The following is a 27,883-nucleotide window of genomic DNA, read 5'->3' as shown; positions in this document are numbered from 1 at the left end:
ATTTTTCTTCCATGAAGCAAATTGATTCATGTGTCCCAAGAGTAAGTGTGGTCCTCACACCTGCCCTGAGGGTAAGTGAAGGATAGAGAGGGTGGAAGCCTACACTAGAGTTCATAAGGGTTGAGGAGGAAGACAGGGTTGACACTATGCCTCATGGATGTTCACAGCCCTTGAAGTTGACCTTCAGACCCCAGGATAGGCCTCGGTTTTCCGCACTGCAGCTCTTTCGAGAAAAAGGGTGACTAATGGAGCACAGAGCATGCCTTGCTTCTCAGAATTTCAATCAGCAATTATCTGATGACTAGACCGATTATGGTCACCACTGTTCCAATAGATCCACCCAGGCCCTCAGTGACGAGGTGTGAGGGAGGCAGGGATCCTACGCACCCTCCCGTGGGGCCTTGCTTTCCATTGCTCGCCAGGTACTGCTGTTCTCTGTACAAGTCTCGACAGTGTGATTAGGAAAATAAATTCAATAGTGTGCCTTAAGTATTTCCATCTTGAGGGTAGCTATTAGGCATGTGCGAAGGTGTAATATCCGCCTTTTCAAACCACATTTCAAAATTGATAGCAATGCCAGATTATGAACACTGTAAAAGCTGGGTTTGCTCTGTTAAGAGGAATAAAATCTGCCTGCTAATCAGACGACTTGCCTCACCTTTCTGTGGGTTTCTTTTATCCATTAAATTAAGTATTATTTAGAAAAAGTACCTGAGTTCTGATACAGGTGACATCTTCCTTTCTGTTTCCTGGTAGTCTACAAGTGCATGTGTCCACTGGAGAGAGTTTGTATGCAGCCGCCTTCTGCGTTGGGCCTCCTGACTGTGCCTGTTCTGTCACATGGCTGCAGTGACAGCAGCCTAACTCTCACCACAAAAACTTTCATCCCCACTGTAGTGTGTCCTGCTCTTTCAGTCCAGCATTCTACCAACCCTAAGTTTGATATCAGATCTGCACCAAGCAGGGACTAGGTTAGCATGTGCTAGGAACAGGGTTCAAGACCCCAGTCCCTATTTGTAGGGGGTGGGGAGCAGGTTTATGGACAGTGAGGCAGTGCTGCAGGTATCCTATCTCCCCCTCCTTCATCTTAATTTCTTTCTGTCTCTATCAATAATATTAAAAAAATAAAAACTTAAAAAGTAGGATTTGCACTATTTTCACTGTGCAGGAAGCCTAATCACCTTTAATATTGAACAAAGGACATTTGGAAACTTGACCACTGAAACCCTGTCTTACTCAACAGTCCAAACCCAAACAAGAAATATCTGTTGTTATAACTAACTTCTACTGGTAACATTATGCTACTTCTTGCAATGTAAAAACTTCACTGGTCAGATAGATTGAGGAATATAAGACTTAGGTAATGTGATAAACTCAGAAGTTCTATTTTTTTTTCCTGAGTCTTGTAGATGTGCAATTCCATGGCTGATTTTTTTTAAATTTCAGAGAGAGATAGAAACATATAGAGAATGAGAGACCCACACCATTGCTTCAGTGTTTGTGTAACATCCCCCACTACCATTATCTTCCCATGGTGCAGGGGCTCCAATTTGGGGATTCCCACATGGCAAGGCAGATGCTCTTGGGTAAGCTGTTTCCAAGACCAAACTCAAGGATTTTAACAACAGTAACTTTTCTAAAGGGCCATGTCCATTGGTTTACAGTATCAGCTGTATCAAGTTAGATGGCATGCTCTCTCATACTCGGAAGCTGATACTCACAGATCAGAAAAAAAAAATTCATCTTCACAATCTCCCTGCATTCTATTCATTTATTTTTGATAGAGAAAGTGAGAGAGACCATAGCACAGAAGCACTAAATGCTGTGGGGGTCAGGCTCACACCTAGATTACATGCATTGCAAAGCAGCAGATTATCCAAATGGGCTATCTCACCAGCCCTGTATTCTTCTTTAAGAAAAGAAAAGGGAGTCAGGCAGTAGCGCAGCAGGTTAAGCGCATGTGGCACTAAGCGCCAAGCACCGGCATAAGGATCCCAGTTCAAGCCCCCAGCTCCCCACCTGCAGGGAATTCAGTTCACAAGCAGTGAAGCAGGTCTGCAGGTATCTGTCTTTCTCTCCCCCCTCTATCTTCCCCTTCTCTCTCCATTTCTCTCTGTCCTATCCGACAACAATAAGAACATCAAATAACTACAACAAAAAAAACCAACAAGGGCAACAAAAGGAAAGAAAGAAAGAAAAAAGAAAAAAAAACAACAACAATAACCTCATGACTTGAATCTTGACAATCGCATAACATTGCAGGCAACAGATATTTGATTCAATGTATCTTTCAAGATAAGGACAATTTTCAGACTTTGAATTGTTTTTTTCCACAGAGTAGTAATCACTGATGTTTCTGAATGGAAATAAAAAGCATGCAAGCAATTATCCTATATGAAAAAGATAGGGGATGATGACAGCTCAGTGTCAAAGCATAGGCCTCAGGTTCAATTCCTGGCAGCTCCAGATGTCAAAGCTGAGTGATATTCTTTCACTCATAAATAAAAACAACAGTAACAAATCTTTTAGAGAGAATATTTTTAAAAATTAAGTTCTGTAACGGGAGGAAATAGAAAAGATGGGAGACAGAGAAGCAATTACAGAAGCCAGACACCCTACCTTCTGCACTCCATAATGACCCTGGGTCCATTCTCCCAGAGTGATAAAGAATAGGGAACCTTCCAATGGAAAGGATAGGATATGGAACTCTGGTGGTGGGAACTGTATAGAATTGTGCCCCTCTTATCTTACAATCTTGTCAATCATTATTAAATAGATAATAATAATAATAAAAGAAAGTGCAAGCACCCAGGTTCAAGCCCCTAACTTCCACCTGCAAATGAAGCAGTACTGCAGTTTGATCTCTCTCTGTCTCTATCCAATAAATAATAAATAAATAAATAAATAAAAATATGGGAGAAACATATACTAAATTATGTGTTAAGATGTTTCCCCATTAAAAATAAAAGTCATTGAACTGTTGTTTATGGATTGACTCAGTCAGCCTTAAAAGCAAGAGCTTAGGAAATGTTCTGAGAGTTTTCCCCAGATAATTCTATCTTCACATAGTTTGCACAATGGGCTGGGACTCCTGATGGAAATGACAAGAACTAGGTCTAGGACTCTTAGTTGTATGCGACACATTTGTTATCACCCTGAAGCCATATCACAATCTTGCAAGGTGCACGCTGCTTCCGTACTACTTGTTCAGGTGAGAAAATTGCTGAGACTGATAATTAACTTGCCCAAAGTCACATAGCTAATGAGAATAAAAACCATGATAATGACCTGGGACATGGAACGCCTACACTCATTTTTTTCCCATGAAGCATGATTCACTCAAATCCTAATTAATATACAATTTCATATGTAGTCTTAAAAGGAAACTTCCAAGCATTCCAAGGATTTGATATAAGCCTAAAAGTAAGGTCTGTTTTATGCATTTAACATCTGCCTATGATTTGACTCTATAGGCAAATGTATCTGTGTAAGAGACAAAAAGAGATATAGAGAATATTAACACACCTATATAACATCAAGATGTAATTTCCATGTCATAAGTGAATGTATTTTAAAGACCTAGTTTCCTGGCTTTTGACAAGTCCACATATTTACTATTATAAAAATAAAAATTTCTGTGGAACTTCAGAGTTTATAAAAATGCAGGTTTATTAGGTACATAAAATCATGATGGGAAACAGGGGGGAAAGGCTAGCTAGAAATGTGGCAGGAGCCATGATTCTTTTAAATGTTCAGAAGCTTTTAGATTAATGTCTCATGAGTCTCAGAAGAAACTGCATCAAGTGGATTCTGGGAGAAGAAAGACAGAGACAAAGTGTAAGCAGTGAAGAGGAGAAAAGCCAAAAGGGGGAACTCCTACCAGATGATCTTTTTAAATTGTGCTCATACCCACAATTCCTGGTGAGTTGGCATGCATCTGTTCCATGCTCTTGACATCAGCCTCACACTAATTATATGTTCATGTCCCATATTCCTTTTGCTCAACATGAGTAAAACTGTATTCCCATTTCATAAGTTTACATACCCACGTCATCACTACCGCAGTTATATATAGAACATTTCCATTGACCCCTGTTAAATCCCATCATTTGTATTTCAGATATATCCTACAATTCCCAGAGGCAAACACACTTCTTATTTCTCTCCCCTAAAATAGATTTAACCTGTTTTAACAGTTCCATTTTTAAAGGCAATCATACCCTTTGTATCTGTCTTCCTTCCTCAAGATCATGTGTTTGAAATTCTACACTGAGATGGATGGTATCAGTTTTCTTTTATTTTCCTTTCTTTCTTTCTTTCATTTTTTTTTATTTAAGAAAGGATAAATTAACAAAACCATAGGGTAGGAGGGGTACAACTCAACATAATTCCCACCACCCAATCTCCATATCCCACCCCCTCCCCTGATAGCTTTCCCATTCTCTATCCCACTGGGAGCATGGACCCAGGGTCATTGTGGGTTGCAGAAGGTAGAAGGTCTGGCTTCTGTAATTTGCTTCCCCGCTGAACATGGGCGTTGACTGGTCAGTCCATACTCCCAGTCTGCCTCTTTCTTTCTCTAGTAGGATGGGTCTCTGGGGATGCTGAGCTCCAGGACACATTGGTGGGGTCTTCAGTCCAGGGAAGCCTGGCCGGCAGCATGATGGCATCTGGAACCTGGTGGCTGAAAAGAGAGTCAACATACAAAGCCAGACAAATTGTTGAGCAACCATGGACCCAAAGCTTGGAATAGTGGAGAGGAAGTGTAAGGGGGGTACTCACTGCAAACTCTAGTGTACTTCTGCTTTCAGGTATATATTTTGCAGTAGTTTATGGATACGTGTGAACATATGCTCTCTTTCACAGAAACTGGTGTATATCTAGGTTTTGGGACTTTGTTAGAAAGTGAACCACCTGAGATGGAATTAGAGTATACTATGAAAGGAAAGGTCTCACCAGAGTAATGAAGCTGAAGGGTTGTCATTCCACACGTGAAGTCTCTGGACACAGTTTGAAGTGAAGCATGTTGAGGTGGCAATCATTGTGTTGGTTAGGTTGTGATCGGCAGATGCAATATTATTTGATATGGATTGGGAGAGGCATATGGGAAAGTGGGCCCTATCCAATGGTTCCAGGACTGGGGGAAGTAGAGGCTCTATAGTGGAGATGTGAGGTTCCTGCTGTCTTAGGGTTCAAAAAGACAATCGATAGTTAATGTTATCATCACATTAATTGGTAATTGGGTTAACTTTGAAAAGTCCTTTTGTTAGGGTTTACTGTACAGTACCCAGTATCTTGTATATAGCTGTGCTATTGGTTGCTTCTGATCTACTTGGTCTAGGCTTTTGAGAGAGTCCGCTTATCAAATATACAGCCTATATATTAAAAAGATTCAGTTTGTGTTTTGAAAAACTTTGAGACATACAATTGATTTTCCCCCTCTCATATTAATTAACTACTGATTTATATGTCTACATCTTGCTAGGAGTGTACATAAACACCATTCCCACCACCAAAAGACTGTGACCCATCCCTACCACCCACTCCCGCTCCCCACTGGCCCAGGAAGCTGCATGTCTACCCCTCACCACAGGGCTTTTACTTTGGTGCCCTACTCAAAATTAGGTCAGGTCCTGCTTTTAGTTTCCCTTTCAGATCTTCTTACTCAACTTCTGTTGATGATAAGGATCATCCCATACTCATCTTTATCTTTCTGACTTAGCTCACTTAACATAATTCATTCTAGCTCTGTCCAAGATGGGTCAGAGAGGGTGGGTTCATTGTTCTTGATAGCTGCATAGTATTCCATTGTGTATATATACCACTTTCTCAGCCACTCATCTGTTGTTGGGCACCTGGGTTGCTTCCAGGTTTTAGCTATTATGAATTGTGCTGCTATGAACATAGGAGTACACACCTCTTTTTGGTTGGGTGTTATGGAGTCCTTGGGGTATAACCCCAGGAGAGGAATTACTGGATCATATGGAAGGTCCATGTCTAGCCTTCTGAGAGTTTTCCAGACTGCTCTCCACAGAGGCTGTACCAATTTACATCCCCACCAGCAGTGTAAAAGGGTTCCTCTGTCCCCACAACCTCTCCAGCATTTGTTGCTGCTGTCCTTTTTGATGTATGCCATTCTTACAGGAGTGACGTGATATCTTAGTGTTGTCTTAATTTGTATTTCTCTGACAATCAGTGACCTAGAGCAGTTTTTCATATGTTTGTTAGCCTTTTGGATCTCCTCTGTAGTGAATGTTTTGTTCATATCCTCTGACCATTTTTGGATGGGGTCATTTGCTTTTTTGGTGCTAAGTTTGCTGAGCTCTTTATATATTTTGGTGATTAGTTTCTTGTCTGATGTATGGCATGTGAAGATCTTCTCCCATTCTGTGAGGAGTCTCTCTGTTTGTTTAATAGTTTCTTTGGATGTGCAGAAGCTTTTCGATTTGATGTAGTCCCTTTGGTTTGTTTCTGCTTTAGTCTTCCTTGCAATTGGGTTTGATTCATCAAAGATGTCCTTGAGGTGTAGGTGGGAAACTGTTTTACCAATGTTTACCTCTAAGTATTTGATTGTTTCTGGTCTGACATCTAGGTCTTTGATCCATCTGGAGTTGATTTTTGTTTCTGTTGAGATAAAGTGGTTCAATTTCATTCTTCTGCATGTTTCAACCCAGTTTTCCCAGCACCATTTATTGAAGAGAGCCTCCTTTTTTCATTTAATCCTTTGAGCCCCCTTATCAAAGATTAGATGTCCATAAGTGTGGGGATTTATTTCTGGGCTTTTAATTCTGTTCCACTTGTCTGTGTGCCTATTTTTGTTCCAGTACCATGCTGTTTTGATGATGATGGCTTTATAATATAGTTTAAGGTCTGGGAGTGTGATACCTCCATTTCTGTTTCTTTTCCTCAAGATGGTTATGGCAATTCTAGCTGTTTTCAGGTTCCAGATAAATGATTGTAGTGTTTGTTCTATTCTCTTAAAGAAGCTTGGTGGAACTTTGATGTGTATTGCATTAAATTTGTATATGCCTCTGAAGAGAATATTCATTTTGATGATATTTATTCTTCCAATCCATGAGCATGGGATATCTTTCTATTTCTTGGTATCAGTTTCTATTTCCTTGAGTAGCGACTCATAGTTTTGAGTATACAAGTCTTTCACTTCTTTGGTCAACTTTATTCCTAGGAATTTGATTGATTTTGCTTAAATAGTACAGGGGAGTGATTTCTGGATGTCTTCTTCTTCAGATTTAGTGTTTGCATAAAGAAATGCCACTGATTTTTGTACATTGATTTTGTAGCCTGATACCTTGCTATATTGCCTAATATCTTCCAGTAGTTTTCTGCTGGATTCTTTAGGTTTTTCTATGTATACTATCATATTATCTGCAAATAGTGAGAGCTTGACTTCTTCCCTTCCAATCTGTATTCCTTTGATTCCTTTCTCTTGCCTGATTGCTATGGCAAGAACTTCCAATACTATGTTGAAGATTAACGGTGACAGTGGACAGCCCTGTCTAGTCCCCGATCTGAAGGGGAATGCTTTCAGCTTCTGTCCATTGAGTATGATGTTGGCTGTAGGTTTGCTATATATAGAGTCCACTATCTTGAGGAATTTCCCATCTATTCCCATTTTTTGCAGAGTTTTGAGCATGAATGGGTGTTGGATTTTGTCAAAGGCTTTCTCTGCATCTATTAAGGTAATCATGTGGTTTTTGGCTTTGCTTTTATTGATGTGGTTTATGACATTGATTGACTTACGGATGTTGAACCAGCCTTGCATTCTTGGGATGAATCCCACTTGGTCATGATGAACAATCTTTTTGATATGTTGCTGTATCCGTTTGGCCAAGATCTTGTTTAATATTTTGGCATCTATGTTCATTAGAGATATTGGTCTGTAGTTTTCCTTTTTTGTTCTGTCCCTATCAGCTTTTGGTATCAGGGTGATGTTGGCTTCGTAATAGGTGGAAGGGAGTATTCCTGTTTCTTCAATCTTATGGAAAAGCTTCAGAAGTATGGGTACTAACTGTTTCCTGAAAGTTTTGTAAAATTCATTTGTGAAGCCATCTGGTCCAGGACTTTTGTTGTTGGGGAGGTTCTTAATAACGGTTTCAATTTCTTTGTCTGTGATTGGTGCACTTAGATTTTGTAGTTCTTCTTGGTTCAGTTTTGGAAGGGCATATGCTTCTAGGTATTGTTCCATTTCTTCCAGATTCTCTAGCTTGGTGGCGTATAGTTCTTTATAGAAGTTTTGCGGGATTTCTGGATTTCTGTGGTGTCACTTGTGATATCTCCTCCATCATTTACAATTCTATTAATTTGAGTCTTCTCTCTTTTTTGTTTGGTGAGTCTGGCTAGGGGTTTGTCAATTATGTTTAATCTTTTGAAGAACCAACATTTGGCTTCATTGATCTTTTGTATGGTTCTTTTATTTTCGATGTTGTTTATTTCTGCTCTAACTTTAGTGATTTCTGTCCTTCTGGTTGCTTTAGGGTTCCTTTGCTCCTCTTCCTCTAAGTCCTTGAGGTGTGCAGTAAGGTCATTCATTTGAGCTTCTTCTTGGTGTTTAATATGTGATTGTATGGCTATAAGTTTCCCTCTCAGTACTGCTTTAGCTGTGTCCCAAATATTTTGATAGGTTGTGTCTTCATTTTCATTTGTTTCCAGGAACATTTGAATTTCCTGCTTGAGTGAATCTCTGACCCAGTGGTTCTTAACGAGTATGTTGTTTAGTTTCCAAATTCTGTGACTTTTAATAATTGTCTGTTTGTTGTTAAATGTTAGTTTTACTCCACTGTGGTCTGAGAAGATACTTGGGATGATTTCAATGTTCTTGAATTTATTGATGCTGTCTTTGTGGCCTTACATGTGGTCTATCCTTGAGTATGTGTTATGTGGATTTGAAAAGAAGGTGTATTCCAGTTTTGGGTGGTGAAGGACTCTGAAAATGTCCAAGAGGTCTACTCTGTCAATCTCTTCATTCAATTTTCTTGTATCTTTGTTGGTTCTCTGCTTTGTTGATCTGTCTAAGTGTGAGAGTGGGGTATTGAAGTCTCCCACTATTATTGTATTACTATTGATGTATTTTTGAAATTCTTTCAGTCAGTGCTTGACCTATTTAGATGGTCCCTCATTGGGTGCATAGATGTTAATGATTGTTAAGTCTTCTTGGCTGATTGATCCTCTAATCTTTATGTAATGCCCTTGCCTATCTTTTATTACTTTATTTAATTTAAAATCTATCGTGTCAGAGATGAGAATGGCTGTTCCTTCTCTTTTTTGTGGTACGTTAGCCTGTATGATAGTTTTCCATCCTTTCACTTTAAGTCTGTGTTTATCTTGTTGTGACAGATGGGATTCTTGCAAGCAGCATATGGTTTGATTATGTTTTCTGATCCATACCCCAACTCTGTGCCTTTTGATGGGTGAGTTTAAGCCATTGACATTTATTGATATTATGGATTTAATGTATTGTAGTGCCATTGTTCAAAAAAATTTTTTTTTTGTTTGCTCTGATATATTGCCAATATTATAGTGATGTTCTTGTTTATAAGAGGTCTTTTAGAACCTCTTTCAGGGATGGTTTGGTGATGGTTGCCTCCTTTAATTGTTGTTTTTCTAAGAAGGTTTTGATCCCTCCATCTAGTTTGAATGAAAGTCTAGCAGGATATATTATCCTTGGTTGAAACCCTTTTTCATTCAGGGCTCGATAGATATCTTGCCATTCTCTTCTGGCTTTTAGAGTTTGAGTGGAGAAGTCTGCAGATAATCTTATGGGTTTTCCCTTGTGTATGACTTTTTGTTTCTCTCTTGCAGCCTTTAGGATCCTTTCTTTATCCTTATGTCTTCTCATTGTGACTATGATGTGTCTTGGTGTCTTCAAGTCTGGGTTGATTCTGTTTGGTACTCTCTGGGCCTCTTGAATCTTGATGTCCTTTTTGTTGTTCAGGTCTGGGAAGTTTTCTTCTATTATTTCCTCTAGAATGTTTTCTTCCCCTTCCTCTCTTTCTTCCTCTGGCAGGCCAATTATGCGAATGTTACTTCTTTTGAGATCATCCCATATGTCTCTGTTGTTGTTTTCAGTGTCTCTCAATCTCTTTTTAAGCTCTTTCACCTCTTTCTTATTTTTCTCTAACTCATCCTCTGTCTGACTAATTCTGTTTTCTGCTTCTGTTAGTCTGCTTTCCCTTGCCTCAGCTTCTTTCTTCATTACAGCTCTTTCAGCTTTCAGTTCTCTAATTGCCTCAAGATAATCAGTATTTTCCTTGGGGGTCTCAACTGTTGTTTCCCTAATACTGCCATTCCTTTCCTCCAGTGTTGTTTTCATTTCTGTGATTAGTAAGTTTATTATTGCTTGCATACTTTTCTTATCTATGGTTACTTCTGGCTGATTTGTAGTTTCTTCTGGGCTCTTATCTTCATTCATTGGAGTAGTTTTATTTGTTTTTGATCTACCCAATTTTTTTGATTTATGTGTTTCTTTTTTTATGCTCTGTTGTTCTTCAGTTGTTGTGTCTTGAGTACAAGCAACACTGTAATAAATACCTTTATGACAATTGCACTCACCAACCTCAGGAATTACAGTAGCAACTGAAGCAAGTATTGAAGCAGTTTAATCACTATCAGTTAGCCAAACAATTTCTCCAGTCCCTGAAAAAATAGTAACCAAATCCCAGTGAGAAAGAAAGAGAAAAGAAAGAAGGGATAGCAAGAATAGACAGTTATGCGAATCTACTATCCACTGTATATTCTAGGGGTAACAAGAGGGGAAAGGGAAGTAGTGCAGAGATACACACATAGAGAGTCCACTCTGAGTCAGATTTATTCCCCAAAATACTTCACAAATTCAGAAAGGCAAAGAAGAAGGAAGGAAGAAGTGTATGACAAGAGAAAAAAAAAAGAAAAAAAAGAAGAAAGAGACAAGAGAGAGAAAAGAGAAAAGACAGGAAAAAGAGCTGTAATTGCAGTGAAAGGAAAGTTTTTTTTGATTACTTTATTTTTAATTTAGTTTAATTTAATTTTTTTTTAATTAGCTAGGAGAAGGAGGGAGGAGAGAGTCTGTAGAGGAGGTAGGAGTAATAAGACAAGTTCCTCCTTACAATAGATAAGATGCCCACTACCCTAGCAATGAAAGATACCCTAAGAGTTAATTCTGATCACCCTAAAGGGGGGGGGGGAAGATATATGCCTTTATATAATATTAATAATAAAATAGAGCAGGGTAAAAAAAAAAAACCTTGTCCCAGATTACTCAAACCTCGTGATCAGAGGCAGCTGATTGTTAAGAACGAGAAAAACAAAAACAAAAAACCTCAGGACTAGACAAGGATAGGTGAAATTGTTATGCAAATCTACTATCCACTGTATATTCTAATGGTAGCTAAAGGAGGAAGGGAAGTTGAGCAGAGATACTTGCAGTGAGAGTCCAACTCTGAGTCAGAATTCTTCCCCAGAATAATTCCCAAATGTGTATCAGTGAATTCAGAAAACACACTCTTTGGTGGTGTGGGGGATGGGGCCTGTGGCTTTGGAAGCTGTAGGATTAAGGAAAAAAGGATGACAAGAATGAGGAATAGAAAAAAAAAAGAAAGAGAGAGAGAAAAAAGAAAAAGATAAGAAAAAGAACAGTCATGAAAGAGCAGTGAAAGGAAAGAGTTTTTATTTATTTATTTATTTTTAATTATTTAATTAGCTATGTGGGGTGAGGTGGGGGGGGTTGGCTACTTAGAAAGAAAAAAGGCCAGAGGTTTCAGAAGGGTATAGACTTAGAATGAATGATACTCCCTGATGGGACAGGAATCTTGGTAAAGAAAGAAAGAGGCTCAGTAGGGGAGCCTGCTAGGAGCTGGTCCCCAGGGACTGGTTATGGGGTGGGGGGGAAGGGGGAGAAGGTGTGCTTAATAATTTAAAAGAAATAACATTTTTTTTCCATTTTTTGACTCTATTTTTAACCCAAATTAAGTTATAGTCACCTTCTTGGTGTCACTGCTAGGACCCCTTATTGATTGGCAGAAAATCCTACCGTTTCCAGAAGATGTGGTCAGAGCTCAAGCCACTAGCAGCTTCTCAGTCCTCCATCTTCCAGGAAAACCTCTTTCTTTCTTTCTTTCTTTCTTTCTTTCTTTCTTTCTTTCTTTCTTTCTTTCTTTCTCTCTCTCTCTCTCTCTTTCTTTCTTTCTCTACTTTTTTTTCTTTTTTGTACCTCCAGTCACTGTGGCTCGGTGCCAGCACTATGAATCCACCACTTCTAGCAGCTTTTTTTTTTTCGATAGGACAGAGAGAAATTGAAAGGGGAGGGTAGATAAAGAGAGTGACAGAGATACCTAAAGACCTGCTTCACCAGTTGTGAAGTGACCCCTCTGCTGGTGGGAACCAAGATCCATACTATGTGTGCATAACCCAGTGTGCCACTGGCTGAATCTCGCAGTGTTCTTTCTTAATGCTGAGTAGTGTCCCATTGTGAAAAGTCCACAAGTCTGTTAGTTATCATGGAACTATTTCTATTTGGAGGCTACTATGAGTAGAATTGCCGAGAATATCCTGTTTAAATCTTTTTGTTCAGCTATATTGTTATTTCTAATTAATAAATACCTAGGTGTAGAATTGCTGACTTTAAAACTATGCATACTTAACCTTTATTAGATGCTACCAATCAGTTCTATTAATTTAGGTCTGTTTTATGGATCTAACATTTGCCTATAATTTGATTCTGTAGGCAAATGTATATGTGTAAGAGATAAAGAGAATATTACCACACACATACTATCGAGATATAATTTTCATGTTACAAGTGAATGTATTTTAAGAACCTAGTTTCCAGACTTTTGACAAGACCACATATTTACTATTGTGAAAATAAAAATTTCTGCCATTTTTAAACCTTCACTAGAAAGGAGGGCTCCCATTGCTCCACACTCTTACCAATACATAGCATTTTCAGTTGTTTTTTTTTCTTAATTACCACAAGGGTTATGACTAAGGCTTGGTGCCAGCACTACGAATGCATTGCTCCTGGCAGCCATATTTTTTTCTTTCTTATTTTCTCTCTCTCGCTCTTCCTTTCTATTTTGTTATGTAGGACTGGAAGAAATTGAGGGGAGAGAGGGATATATATATATGAGAGAGAGAGAGAGAGAGAAACATGGAGATACACTAACAAACCTTCACAGCTCTTGAAACGTCCCCTATGCAGGTGAGGAGTGGGAGGGACTTGACGTTGGGTTCTCTCGCATGGTAATGTGTTCACTTAAGCAGGTGTGCCACTGCATGGCCTCTCATTTTTTTTTTGTTTGTTTTAAAAATTATAGTCATTATAATGGGTATGAAATGATATATCTTTGGAAGTCGGGTGGTAGTGCAGCGGGTTAAGCACAGGTAGCACAAAGCACAAGGACCTGCATAGGATCCTGGTTCCAGCTCTTGGCTCCCCACCTGCAGGGGAGTCACTTCACAGGTGGTGAACCAGGTCTGCAGGTGTCTTTCTCTCCCCCTCTCTGTCTTCCCCCCTCTCCATTTCTCTCTGTCCTATACAACAATGACGACATCAATAACAACAACAATAAAACAAGGGCAACAAAAGGAAATAAATAAATTTTTAAAAATTAAAGAAAAGAAATTATATATTTTGGTAGTTTTATTTTGCATTTTCCTGAAGACTACTGTATCTTTTTATGATATTATTATGCATTCATTGTCTTTCTGTAAAAGGATTTTCCATATACTTGGTCACTTTTTAAAATATCAAGTTACCTTGTTACTGCTATTGGTTTGTAGGTTTTCTTTATATATTGTGGATACAAGTCTATTTTTACAAGTTCTCTGAGTTTTCTACTAATCAGTGCCTTCTCTATTTATTCTTTAATGATGTCTTTTGAAAAGCAAAGCCTTTTAATCTTGATAATGAGTGATTTATCTTTTCCCTTAATGTATATTTTTGTGTTCTAGGAAACCTTTGCTGATGTCTAGACTTTATAGATATTTTACTATATTTTCTTCTAAAAGATCCTTAGCTTCAGCTTTTACATTAGATTTGTGTCCTTTCAAATTGATTGTCACATAAGGTGTGAGGTAAGGGTAGAGATCTACATGAGGTGTGAGGTACGGTATATAAAATGTATGTGAGATCTACCCTCATCCCACCCCCACCCGAACACACACACCCTTTCCATAGGCCTGCAGTTGTTTCTGCACCAGTTGTTGCAAGGCTTCATCTTCTCCTTATTGATTTTCTTTGACTCCTGTGTTGAAAATCAATTGACTATATATTTCTATTTCTAGACTCTATTATACTCCATTGATCAAATTGTTTTATTTTGTTTTTCTTGAGCCTATACCCACCATATTGATTACTGTGGGTTTACAGTAAATTTTGAAGTTGTATAGTATAAGAAATCTCTACTTTGATCTGTATTTTAAAATTGTTATAACTATTCTAGATTTTGCTTGTCCATCAAATTTAGGATCAGTGTCTTGGTCTCTTAAGAGATCTACTGAGATTTTTTTTGAATCTTTATTGAACCTATTGCAAAATTTAAGAAGCATTAAAATACTAACAGTAATAAGTATTATAATTCATGATCTTGAATCTATTTAAATCTTCATTAGACATATTTATGTGATGCTTCATCATTTTTACATAGAGGTATTGTACATTTTTATTAAATTATTCTTAAACATTTTTCTTTTTATGCTATTACAAATGAAACTTTAAAAATCTCAATTTCCAATTGTTTGTTGCTATTACATAATACTTAAAATTGGTTCTAGCACATGGATCTTAAATCTTGTGACCTTGAACTTTATAAATTTCTTCCTTTAAAAAATGAGTCCATAGGATTTTCTGTTTCTACATGAAGATAGTTTTACTTTTTCTACCGTACTTGTCAACTTTGTGTCTTTTTTTTTATCATTAATACACTGGGAGAGTCACCAGGATTGTTGAATAAAAGTGTACAGATCAGATATCATGACCTTGTTCAGTATTTCCTGTTATGTCTGATGGTAATTATAGGATTTTTGTACTTGTCCTTTATCATATTGAGGAGTTTGCATTCATTTCTAGTTTGAGCAGTGGCCTTTTATAAATAAATACATATTTTTAAAAATCTTATTATCTATGTATTAAAGGGAATTCAGCTCACTGGTTAAAATGGTTGATGCTAAGAACTTGACTCCTAATTTTTGAGTTGCCTGGAAACATCACTAGGGACAAGTTCCTTCTTTCCTCTGTGAATCACTTTTGTCACATTTAACTGGAAAATGTATATAAAGTCCTGATGTTGTGCTGACACAGTGAACATTACACACACATTAGATCTACCTTTAATATTTTGACACTTGTGAAAAAACAAATCGGGTTTATATTCTACCTTCATAAAAATACTTGTTCTGAACACAGAGAACATTAATTAATTTTGAGGACAAGATACAAGTATGAGTATATAGGTTAGTCATTGGAGGCTTTTGTAAATTTACAAAGTAGCTTTATTTTTTTTCTCATTTCTCTCTTCTAATTTAAAAATTTTAAGGGGATCTGTGTGATCCATAAAGAATGATGTGCAAACTAGCCATTAAAATGATAATATTTTATTATTTGTTCTAGATATTGCTTGGAAAACTAGTGCATGGTCTGTTTTTTTCTGCAGGCTTCTAAGGTTCAGGTATTAACATAAATACAGCCCATTAACACTTGTTCCTCTTTGTCAGGACATAAATTAAGTCTGCAGGTGTTCCATGACGCTGTACCCTTGGTACTAATTAAGCCTTGATAATTAGGTTTGTTAAATTCAGGACTTAAGCTTATATTCCCTCTTTGGGCTACCAAAAGCGAGATGTTCAACATGAAAACCTTCCCCCACTTTTTTTTTCCCCTGCAGAGAGCTCTGCTGCTTTTTCTTCATGTTATTCCTTTATTCTCAATCTTCATTTTTGTGAAGATGAGCCAGAAAAAAACCTTCACCATTTGCCAGCATTGGAAATAAACCTTGAAGGGGATGTGTACATTTGTTTGGGAGATTAAAGTCTCTTCTGGTCTGTGTCAGCTGAGATACTGTAGTGGAAAGTTTCTTGGCTCCTCTAAGTCCTGAACATACCCAAGTCTGTGCCTTCAACTCAATGAGATGTCATTCAAGAATGCATACTGTTATCATTAAAAACTGTGTATGTAGTCAGCTCAACACCCAAAGAATTTGTATTTTCCCTTTATGATTAAGACATTTTATTAATAGAAAAGTAGCATCTTAAAATACAAAAAGTCTATCTCTGGCTCTTTTTTAAAAAATGTTTTAAACTTTCTTTTATTCAATATTTGATAGGATAGGGAGAAATTGACAGGGAAAAGTGATGGAGAGGGAGAGAGACAGAAACACCTGCAGCACTGCTTCATCACTCATGAAGCTTTCTCTCTACAGGTGGGGACTGGGTGCTTAAGCCAGGTTTTGGTGATGGTAACATGCACACTTAACCAGGTGCACGACTGACTAGCCTGCATTTCTCTCTGACTCTTAAAAAAAAATCAGAGTAGTCCTTTTCTCATAGGAGTTTTTTAAACAGTAATTTTTTATTTGGAGAACCAAGAGAATACTTTATGGCTGTCAGATTCTTTGTAACCAGAACACAAGCCACAAAACCATTTAATCAAAATAGATTTTTTTTTCATCTCTCCTCTATGGTTGCTTTGCAAATCTATTACTCATCGGATTCAGTGTTTGATGAATGCCATTTTTCATTTTGAATAAATGGAATCATAAAAACAACTCTATTATCACTACTTTCAATAATATCCATGGTGATCATACTAACTTAATAGCCTCTCATATTTGAGGGACATTAAATAAAAGTATACCTTTAATCAGAGACATTTTTAAAAGATTAGTTTATACTGTAGGAGACTGCTGTATGACAGATCCATTCCATTGTTTCTCTAGCCTTTGCTTCCCAGAGGACCAATGGTTATCACTCTAGGATAGTACCATTTTCATTAGCATTCTTGTTTAAACATTTCAAAGCATTCATTCTGCAAGCTATGAGGTTCCTCTCTTTTTGGATTCAACTTCCTGCTTCAAAATTTGCTCACTTGCTGAAACTTGTTATGGAACCTGGTATTCAATCATGCGAAGTTTTGCTTTCTTTTTTTTTCCCCCCCTAATGTGGTATACTAAAAAATCTGAAGATATGTGTTTATAAGGACAAAATATCCAACATTTTATGAAATATCTTCAGAGAACCTATTCAGATGTAAAATAGTCAGTTTTTTTCTTAATTTCTTTTCTCCTTCCCTCTTCTGTTATTATTTTCCCTTTCCTCTCCCTCCTCCTCTTCCCCATCTCTTTTCTTTTCTCCTTATTCTTCCCCCCTCCTCCTCCTTCTCCTTTCCTTCTCTACTTCCTCTTACTCACTTCTTCACAACTAGCTGTTAGTACTCCAATTACCAGTGTATAATCTAGTATTTTCATTGCTCAGTATAAAGAAAGGATGACAGGAGAGCTTGCAAATGTAATCCACAAATCTCAGCAAACACTAAGCAAGCAGTGCCTCTTCTGTCCCCGCCTTTTTTTATTAGAGATTTAATATTGATTTACAAAATTGTAAGATAATAGGATTATAATTCCATACAGTACCCACCACCAGAGTTGTGTGTCCCATCCCCTCCACTGGAAACTGCTGTAGTTCTCCTAAGGTCAGTGATATGGGCTGATACTGTACATATATATCACACACACACACACACACACACACACACACACACACACACACACACACACACACACATCTTTTCAACAGTCCTGCTTTTACTTCCTTTCTAGTTCACTCCTACACCTGTTACTACTTCCAAGTGTCTTTTTTCCTGTTTTCTCTCAGATATGCGAAGCTTTGCCTGGCTAGCTTCCTCTGGTGTTTTTCGGATTCACTTCCCTTTCATTGATGGTATAAAAACAATTCCTGGGGGAGTCGATCGGTAGTGCAGTGGGTTAAACGCACATGGTGCGAAGCACAAGGACTGGTGTAAGGATCCTGGTTCGAGCCCCCGGCTCCCCACCTGCAGGGGAGTCACTTCACAGGCGGTGAAGCAGGGCTGCAGGTGTCTATCTTTCTCTCCCCCTCTCTGTCTTCCCCTCCTCTGTCCATTTCTCTCTGTCCTATCCAACAATGAGGACATCAACAACAACAACAATAATAACTACAACAACAATAAAAAACACCAAAGGCAACAAAAGAGAAAATAATAATAATAAAAAAAACCCTGGTAACAAATGCTTCAGGTCCTGGTGATATGGGGGTACAGAGCCCTCTGGTTTACTCCCTTATTACCCCTCTAAGAATATGAACCAAAATTCTTTTTGGGGTGCAGAAAGTGGGAGTTCTGGATTCTGTAATTGCTTCTTCACTGGACATGGGTATTGGCAGTTTGATCCATACCCCCAGCCTATTTCTATCTTACCCTAGTGGCTCTGGAGAGGTGAGGTTCCAGGAAGCATTTGTGAGGTCATCTGCACAGGAAAGTCAGGATAGAATCATACTAACATCTGCAATTTGGCTGAAATACAATAAGATGTAAAGCAGGACAAAATGTTTAATAAATAGGAATCATAAAGTAGGAATAGAGCAAACAAAAGAAGGGTCTGTCCTCAGTTTTGAAGAAGAAGTTGAGTGAGAGTGAATCCTCTCTGTATGTAAGGCAATGTTTCCTCCCATATTTCAGAGCCTACTGGCAATTTGCACATCTAAATCCTACAGGAAACACCAGGAATACTTGTCTTCTGAAAATCAGACAGCCGGGCAGCAGTCCCACTTGTATTTGAAGTGATTTTGTGTTCTTTCAGAACCAGTAACATTGCCTAGTTGCTTTGCAATAAAACCCCACCCAATTCCCCTGTATCTTATTTGGAAGAGTTTCTCCACTGCATAATTGATATTACAAGGAAGGGAGGCTCTCAGAGTAATGTTACCCACCCAGGAAAGAGTCACTGCTGATTAATTACCTCAAGGACAAGGGGATGGTGACTTTCTCTCTTCACACTGGAAGCCCCTTGTCCCCACAGATCCATGTGGGGCAGGGAGGAATGGCAAAGGCTAACGTGTGGATGAAGAGCTGGGTTGAGGCATTTCAAAATGTCAGGCAGCTTGTTAGACTGTGGTCTATCAAGCGTTCCCCTGCCATAACGGCAGGGGCAGGCCAGCATGACTCCCCCAGAGGAAAAGCTGACACTGGCTTCCAAACATTCTCTCTTGATCTCTTGTGTTATAACCTGCCTGCCATGGATGAACCTTCAGATTGGTTCTGTGGGGACTGCCAGACTAAAGCCACTCAAATTTCTTGCTCAATGAAAAAAAGGCTGTCTCTATCCTCACTCAAAATCTACTTCCCCACCTACTCACTACTTTCTAAGGATGAAAGAAAATTTATTGTGCATTTTTGCTTTTCCCTCTCCTTTCTTAGCTTTGACTTGCATGGCTATTATTGTATGCATTTATTTACTTATGTACTGAATGAGAGAGTACGAGAGAATCAGAGCATTGGTCCAGAATTGTTTGTGTTAGAAATCAGACTCAGGACTTCACCTGTGCTCTGTCAGTGAACCACTTCCCAGGGCCTCTGCATGACAGTTTTATTTGCTTGCTTGCTTGCTTGTCTTTCTTTTCTATCTAATTAAATGTATAATCCGAGCTACAAGAGAAAAGGGAGAAAGGAGATAGATGGGTGGATGGATGGATGGCATAGGCTATATTATTTTTATCCTTTTGGTTATAAGCCTCATGTAAACTCAGGAGTAGGAAGAGGTAACTAGTAAACCTGGGTTCCTCAGTGAATCCTCAGGTATCTGTGGACAGTTAGGGGAACAGCAAGTCAGCAGCATCTGGGAAGCGAATTCTATCTTAGAATCTTTTTGAAAGAGAGTTATTTTGTCTCCACCATGGAGAAGTAAGAACAGCAAAATTTAGCTTCAGAGGAAAGCCTGCTGGCCTTGAATGAGAGGACTTTGTTACTGGGCAAAGCAAACCCAGCAGGAAGTGCTCTTTGATATGTAAATGAGGCCTGCTCAGGGATTTCCTCTTATTCCCTCCCTCTAGTTGGAATTCTCCTTGAGGAAGAGGGTCTGCCCCCTCCCACCCGGGAACCTTGCAATGGGTTGTCTTTATGGGAGCAAACGCCTACACTGCTACTTTGCAAATTAAGACAGCAGTGAACTGAGTGGCATGGCAGGTAAAGCATAAAAATTACAATGCACAGGACCTATGTTCAAGCCCAGGATCGCCATCTGTGGGTGCGGGTGGGGAAGCTTCCTGAGTAGTGAAGCAGTGTCTACAAGTCTCTCTCTCCCTCTCCCTCCCCCCCCCCCCCTCTCTCTCTCTCTCTCTATATATATATATATATATATCCCTACCCCCATTCCCCTTTCTCTCTTGACTTCTTACTAGCTCTGTCCAAAATAAGAAAGTGATTAAAAAAAAAAAAAGGCCACAATTGCACTTTGGAAGAGAAATAGATTCATTACACTTCTGTCTGAGGTTAAGGGAAGAGGAGGGTCATTGAAGAATCTGGAGAAACAATGAACTAAAAATCTACTAGTCAATTTAGCAAAGACAGTGGTTCCCTACAGGGAGGGTTGTCATAATGTGAAGGAACTTAACCTGTTTTTCTTTAAACATTTATTTAATGAAGAAGAATGAGGCCAGAACACCAAATCTAGCATATGTGGTACTGGGGATTGAATATGGGGCCTAAAATCTAAGCATATATTCTATTTCTTAAAATAGTCACCTTACCTCTTTTTAAAATATTTTTATTTATTAGATAGACACAGAAATTGAGAGAGGAGAGGGTGATACTAAGACACCTGCAGTCCTGCTTCACCACTTGTGAAGCTTTCCCCCTGCAGGTGGTGACCAGGGGCTTGAACCCAGGTCCCTGCGCACTATAATGTGTGTGTTTAACCAGGGGTGCCACCTTCGAATCCCTGCTACATTACATCTTCATGTTGACAGTGATGAAAACGGTGGTAGTGGAAGGTTTAAGCTGGGACAGATGCTGTGCTACCCATTCAGGTGCTTGATTTCATTAAGTCCTTGCAACAGGGCTATGAGCAGGTAATGTGACTGTTTGCAGAGGACACATCTGAGGCTCAGAGAATTTACCCAGAGTAAGATGCTTAGTAGGCAGTGGATGGAGGAATCCTCTTCTGTGCCTTCTCTTGGAATCACTTCCTGGAACCCCCTTCACTGTGTTGCTGGAAACAAGGAAGTATCCTTTTCTCCCCTCTTCATAAGGACCTCATGGGAGACATAGCCAGCAGGATTATCCTCCCCAGCACTGTAATTTAGCATGGCAGTAAGGGCAAAAACACCTTGTGGAATTCCATTTCTTATCATTTTATGTCCCCTTTAATTTTCATTTTAGTTCCTCTCTTATGGAGGCAGTCCCTTCAGCCCTCATAAAACTTTATGGTCTTTACTTGTGATTAGGCAATGGTAAAATTGATTCTCTAAAACCAACTTCTAGTCAAGTTATGTAATTAGCCAATAAGGGAGGCTGAGACAGTAAGATGTACAAGGTTCTCCCTTCAGAGGTCAGACATATTATCATTGGTTAGATGCCGTATCTTTAAAACACCATCAGTTTGGAAAACACTATCCATTAGCAGGAGATCAGAGCAGTGAGAAACCTCAAAAGGTCGAATGGTCCATTCTGAGGGCTCCACAAAGAACTTGGCATCCCAGAAGGACGATTAGCCTGCTATCTCTGAGCTGTCTGAGAGCACAACAAATCTGAATTTTTTTTTCTTTAGTGAATTAACCCATTGGATTTCTGTACTGGCTTTTGCTTCCCACACCCATTAGCCTGCATTATATTCTGCAAGCATGGATTATGATTTTGATCCTGGAACTGCTGTCACTGAGATAGAGCTTGAGGGAGTCTAAGACCCTAAACTTGATGAGGGGTAGGAAGGCTGGCCATCACTCTCCTGATGTGAATATGTGTTGCTTCATTCAGAAAGACTTCTGGAGCTTATCATTAAGCCTTTTCTTTTATTTTTTAATTTTTTAAAAAATATTTACTTATTACCTTTTGTTGCCCTTGTTTTATTGTTGTAGTTATTGTTATTGATGTCATCGTTGTTAGATAGGACAGAGAGAAATAGACAGAGGGGGAGAGAAAGGTAGATACCCGTAGACCTGCTTCACCTCCTGTGAAGTGACTCCCCTGCAGGTGGGGAGCCGGGGCCTTGAACCGGGATCCTTAGGCAGGTCCTTGCGTTTGGCGCCACGTGCACTTAACTCTCAGCGCTGCCGCCCGACTCCCATCATTAAGCCTTTTCATCTCACCCTGGCACACAGCTGGACTAAATTTCCTAGCCCCTCTGATCATGATGCATTCTGGTCAATGGATTATTGGTAGAAGTGCTGTTGATCCTCCTGCTGATCCATTAAATGCTGTTGATCCATTAAAACCCACCAAGCAGAACCCTCACATCCTTCTCCTATAGCTTCATACCTACCTGATGACTTTGAATGCCCATGTTAAAATTGGTAGTGCATCAAGACGGAAAGAACCCAAGCTCTTGGGGCATGACATGGAGCAAATCCAGGAATCCACACTGTGAGGGCATAGGTGGCGTACCTGGTAGAGTGTATACATTAGAATGTGAAAGGAACCTTAATTCTCTGGACTTTCTGTGAACAAAACATCTTATAACACATCACGGTAGCCAGTGCGACCCTAATGCACAACAAATTGTGGCCACAATTTTCCTCCATTTTATTTCCTGCCTAACACTTATTACCATGGTCTCATATTATCCCTGCATGTTCCCATTTACTAGTTTCTTAATTATTTTCTGTTTTTTTCTTTCCTATGAGCTGAAGAAGGGCAAGGAACTTATCTCTCTTGTCCACTCTTTAGTTTGCAGCACTTAAAATTTTACCTGGTATACTGGCAGGAGCTTTCCAAATAGTTGCTGATAAGTGAATGAGTTGCAACCTGAATTTTACACTTTTGAAGCTGTATCAGATTAGTTTTTTCTTTTCATTAAGGGCATTAGTAAAGGGCTTTGTTTCTAAAGTGAATTGTATACTAATTGTGGACTAAATCATGCTGGGAATTGTGTCCAGGAAAACAGAGGGGAAAGAGGGGAAGTCTTATAGCCCCACGCTTAGCAGTTTTTATTTGGAGGTGCTAGAGAGACGTAGCACCATACAGAAGGTGGCATGGCACTGGGGATAGTTCTAGTGCTGTGGTCTATCTCCCACTTTCTCTGTCTCTTATCTGAATGAAAAGGTAGACCAGTAATTGTGAAATCATATATACTCAAGACCTTGACTCTGACCAAAAAAAAGAAAAGTAAGAAAAAATTTTCTTCATTTTTTTTTATGCCCTTATCCTAGTTCTTCTATTGCTATATACCCAAAACCATAGTAATTTACATACTTCTAGATATCAAGATGATTCCATTTACAAGATCATTCCACTCATAAAGCACAGAATTTGGTCACCCAATCTTCAGCATGGCTGGTTGAATTCCCTAAGAACAAAATGTTGGGTGTCTGCAATTTGGAAGACCTCTTTTGTAGGATCTAGGAAGACTTTCCAGTCTAAATGCCTTGTTACTCTACATAGCAATCACAAATGTAAATTGATTTAACATGGCTTGATTTCTGGTAATGACTTTGTCTCTAATGAGGGTAGCCAATAAGTTCCACTCAGAACATCACAACCAAACATCACCCTGCAGATCAACTAACGAATGTCATCAGGGTCCTGGGTATTTCAGATTTAAAAAATGAACAATTACACAAATTTCCATCAGCAGTAACAGGTGAGGTATTAACTCTGAAGGTAATGTACCTAGAGTTTGAAGAAAGTGCCTTTCTGTAGTGTGTCTTCCCCTGACTAAATGACTAAACTGATGATTTACTTGCTAGAATTAATTCACAAAGGGTTTTGTGTATAACTCTCAAATATTTCACTTCCAAGTTTTATTCTTGGTCATCCCAGCTTCATAACAAGATGAACACCCCAGGAAGGAAAATAAAAGAACCCTTACTTTTCATTGGTGATATTTTCCATGCACACACAAAGCACCCTAAACTCAATCAGTGCCCAGAAATGAAGGCCAATAGATAATAATGAAGGGGGTGGGGTGGAACAAGGGTCTCATATTTCCCACCTATTGTTTCAGATTCGAATTAGGAAAAGAGATTTCGTATACATTGTCCTCTCCCAGTGTGCAGGCGCGATGCTATCATTGTGTTTACAGTGGTGGCAGATTCTCGGCATAGCTTGCTCTACCAAGGAGAATTGTCCCATCTTGATAAAATGATGACCTTAGCTAAATCCTAAACATGTTGTACAAGGAAGACTGTATGCTGACGGCAGGGAGGAAGCGACACGCTAACAAACAAGTTTGCAGGCCAGGAAGTTTTAATCAGTTCTTCTACTCCAGGAGGCATGATGGATGGAGGTCCCATTTTAGAGGGGTTTCCTTTAGATAAAACAATAACACCAATGCTCTCAAGGATTGCTTTTGACAGCAGAAAGCTATGATTAATCCCCCCAAAGTCAAACATGGGAAGAATGGCAAGATGAGATTATTCGCTGAGTATAATTAGCCACAATTATCACGGCAAGAATTTGAGGAATGGAGTGTGGGGTTCTGTTCATGAGGGGAGTAAAAACAGTTTGTACAGGAAAATTATAAGTAGGGTAAACCTCATAATGTACTATCTGACCAATCTTAAATGCTTTTTAAAGCACAGAGAGTCAGTAATAATAATTATATCAGGCATAACTATATATAGACAGGCATAAATTAGGGTTTTTCTAAGCCGGCAGGGGTGATTGGTCAACTTGTGACTAAAAAGAAGGCAGGCATAGTCACAATAATCACAGATTCAAAAAGAACAAAATTAGTTGTCTCTAGAATAGATTTCAATCTAAATCACTAATAGATTCTGGGAAAGTTTGCCATGTTGTCACAGAGTTGGGAAAGTAATTTCCTCTTTGCCATTGTACAGAGTTGTTAATGTTAAGACACTTTCTAAAGCAAGTGGCAGAAAATGGCTCCCAATATGTTTCAACTAGCAGGAAACAGTTGTGTCAAGATGAGGTAAAATTTGATCTCGTTATTTAGGACCTAAATAACTTGAATATTATTCCCCTTTTTTTTTTCATCCCCATGGTCACTTCCTCAGCATTGCCACAGTTTTCTGATAAGGCTCACTTCTTTTCTATGATTCACTATGATTAATAGTGGGCTATAAGATTGCAAGATTATAGTGTAGTTCCACACCACATCCACCACCAAAGTTCTGTGTCTCCACCCTCTCACCTCTAGACGATAACAATCATAGTTTTCATAAAATCTTAGAAACAGTTTGATTCAGCACAGGGATCCCATTTTGAACCCCTAGCTCCCCACCTGCAGGGGGTTTGCCTCACAAGTGGTAAAGCAGGTCTGCAGATGTCTCTCTTTCTCTCCCCTCTGTCTTCCCCATCTATCTCAATTTCTCTCTGTCCTATCCAACAACAACAAAAATGAGAAAGAAAGAAAAAAAGGCCTCCAGAAGGAATGGATTTATAGCATAGGCATCAAGCCCCAGTAATAACTCTGGAGGCAAAAAAAAAAAAAAAAAAAGGAAGGAAGAGCTTGATTGTTTTGGTTTTCCCTTTCTCCATTCCTTCCTTCCTTCCTTCCTCCCTCCCTCTCCTTGTTTTATTTCTTCTGTTCTTCTTCTACTTATCTTCTTTTTATTTTTTTGCAACTTGATATGTATCAGTTTTATAGATTTCACATATAAGTGAATCATTTGGCAATTATTTTCATCTCTACTTATTCCACTAAGCATAATGACTTCTAGTTCTATGCATCTTTTTTTTTTTACTGCAGAGTAGTATTCCATGGAGTATATATCTCTTTAGATGTAGAGAACTTATATCTATAAATTCTTTAGCCAGTCATCTGTCAATGGGTATTTAGGCTGCTTCCACTCTAGCTATTATGAATAAATAATGCAGCTATGGACATAGGGGTACATGTGTCCCTTTTAATTCATTTTTGCATATCCTTTTGGATAAATGTCTTAAGAATGGTATTGTTGGATCATAAGGAAATTCCATTTTAATTTGTTTAAGAGGTATCCATATAGCTTTGCAAAGGGGATGCACCAGTTTGCAGTCTCACCAGCAGTGTAGCTAAGTCATCTTTTCTCCAAAACCTCACCAAAGCCTGTCATTTCCTGTTTTGTTGTTGTAGGTCATTCTCACAGATATGAAGTAAAACCTCTGTAATTTTAATCTGCATTTATCTAATGATAAGTGAAGTGAAGCTTATTTTCATATGTCTGTTGGCTATCTGTATCTCTTCTTTAGAAAACTGTCTATTTAGTTCTTTGGCTCATATTTTTATTGATCTGTTTTTTTTTCTCTTTGTTGAGCTGTACTAGTTCTTTATAGATGTTTGATATCAATAGCTTCTCAGATATGTGATGTGAAAATATCTTCTCCCAGGGGCCAGGCAGTAGTGGACCTGGTTAAGCACACATAGTACTAAGTGCAAGGACCCACAAAGGATACAGGTTCGAGCCCCTGGCTTCCCACCTGCAGAAGGGATGCTTCATGAGCAGTAAAGCAGGTCTGCAGGTATCTCTCTTTCTCTATTTCTCCCTTACTCTCTCAATTTCTCTCTGTCCTATCCAATTAAAAAAAGAAAAAGAAAAAAATGGCCACTAGGAGCAATGAATTCATACTGCTGGCACAGAGCCCCAGCAATAACCCTGGAGGCAAAAAAAAAAAAAAAACAAAGACAAAAAACAAATATCTTTTCCTTTTTACAGGGTTGCTTGGTTATCCTTGTGTAGTTTGCTTTCAATGTATAGAAACATTTTAGATTGATGCAGTCCCATTTATTTACTCTTGTTTTCATTTAACATGCTCATGGGGTTGAATCTTCAAATACATCTGTGATGTGAGGATTCTCCAATGTCTTTTACTATAAATTTTAGAGTTTCTGGTCTAATATCCAGGTCTTTGATTCATTTTGATGCAGTTTTGGTCTGTGGTGTTAAGTGGTGGTCTGTGTTCAATTTTTCCAACATTGTTTGAAGAGATGTTCTTTACCCTATTGAATGGTTTTGGCCCCTTTGTCATATATTAGGTGGCTGTATATGTGTGGGCTCATTACTGGGCTCTTGATTCTGTTCCATTGATCCAAGTGTCCATTTTTATTCTAATACCATACTATTTTAATAACTATGCTTTGCAGTATAAATTGAACTTGTAAGTATAATGCCTCCACTATTTTTCTTTTTCCTGAGAAGTGTTTTGACTACTCATGTTTTATCTTTTTGCTATTATATACAAATTTTTGGACAAGTTTTTCAATTTCATAGGAAAATTATCATTGATATCTTGATAGGAATTACATTGAAACTGTTGATTGCCTTTGGTAGAATGGCCATTTTAATGTTTATTCTTCCAATCCAGGAACAAGGAATGCTCTTTCATTTCTGTATATCATTCTGTGTTTCTTTTAACAATGTTCTATAATCCCCCCTGTAAAGGCCCTTCACCTCTTCCTGAGATTTACTCCAAGATAGTTTATATGTTTGAATTTGATTGTAAATGGGATTGAGTCTTTTATTTTTTCCTCCAACTACTTACTAGCATACATAAATGCCACAGATTTATGTGTACTAGTTTTACATCCTGCTACTCTGCTGAATTTATTATTCACATTCACTTTTTGGTGGAGTTTTGGGGTTCTCTAGGTTTCTTTTTTTAATCAGGCCATCAGCAAATAGTGACCTGTATACCTCTGATATCTCCTTTTAGTCTGATTGTAATGGCTAGAAACTTGAGAACTATGTTGAATAATACTTGTGATAG

At 38.6% G+C, this 27,883-nt stretch overlaps 1 protein-coding gene across 3 annotated transcripts in view; it reads left to right on the top strand.

Annotated features, from left to right (window-relative positions):
- The window catches only part of WWOX (WW domain containing oxidoreductase), a 1,192,279-nt gene that overhangs the window by 863,025 nt on the left and 301,371 nt on the right, over window positions 1–27,883 (top strand). The gene's annotated exons all lie outside the window — the stretch shown is intronic.

The sequence above is a fragment of the Erinaceus europaeus genome, chromosome 2, assembly GCF_950295315.1.
Source record: "Erinaceus europaeus chromosome 2, mEriEur2.1, whole genome shotgun sequence".
NCBI lineage: Eukaryota > Metazoa > Chordata > Mammalia > Eulipotyphla > Erinaceidae > Erinaceus > Erinaceus europaeus.
The sequence above is the reverse complement of the archived record's forward strand: the minus strand, read 5'-3'. Positions and strand labels throughout refer to the sequence as shown.